Consider the following 857-nt stretch of genomic DNA (forward strand, 5'->3'; position numbering starts at 1 on the left):
ACACACACACACACACACACACACATATATATATATATATGTATATATTATGTATGTATATATGTGGGTGTGTTTATATATACACACCTATCCCAGGGACCCATGTTCTGATTCACATATCGAAGGACATCTGTATCAGAGTTATTAACGAGTTGATTTCTTCGCTCATTGCTATCGCCCCATGTTTGAGTAAAAAATAATCCATCAAGCAAATTGGCGGCTTCAACTAGTAGCTTCAGTGCTTCTCGATCCTAGTTTTATACAAGCGGGAGTGAAATATACATTTGCATACAAAGTTATCAGTGGTACTAAACATTTTAGCATTTGATCGACTGAAATGTAGTTGGCCTGGTGTATTTTTCCTTTAGTTATTCCAGAGGATAAAACTTTCACGCGCGTTTGTCTGATTCAATATTAACTAGTGCCATTATACGATCGATGTCCACATACTCCGTCACTCAAATGGGCGAAATCCCCCGTCAAAGGCTCGATGTCGGCAGGGAAGTACTGTTTCAAACGCGCTTTAATGTCTATACTAGGCATGGTGAGGTATATACGACCCAATAGTTGTCTGTATTCACTGAGTATCTCAATATGCGGCTACATAAATCCGTGAAGTATATATATTGCACAATATATGTAATATTAAATATTCAAGACCACAATGTGATAATGTATCATGACCCTCCAGAAGTGTAAAATATAAAGGAGAACGGACAAGTCCGTAGGGCAGGCCGGCCGACTCTTTTGCCTGGTACAAAAGGTTACATTCCAAATCCGCTCGTATTTTCATTGGCTAGTCCAGAGCGGATTCCCAAAATAGACTTAGCCAACCAGAATACTTCATCAAATCAAAA

The 857-nt window shown here is 38.9% G+C and overlaps 1 pseudogene across 1 annotated transcript; it reads right to left on the reverse strand.

Annotated features, from left to right (window-relative positions):
* Nucleotides 1-87: 87 nt before the first annotated feature.
* SARC_14558 (hypothetical protein) lies at nt 88-657 on the reverse strand (annotated as a pseudogene; the record flags this gene model as incomplete). Its single annotated transcript has 2 exons — nt 451-657; nt 88-251 (listed from the first exon to the last, which is right to left on the reverse strand).
* Nucleotides 658-857: the final 200 nt, after the last annotated feature.

Source organism: Sphaeroforma arctica (assembly GCF_001186125.1).
Source record: "Sphaeroforma arctica JP610 unplaced genomic scaffold supercont1.4779, whole genome shotgun sequence".
Taxonomy (NCBI): Eukaryota; class Ichthyosporea; order Ichthyophonida; genus Sphaeroforma; species Sphaeroforma arctica.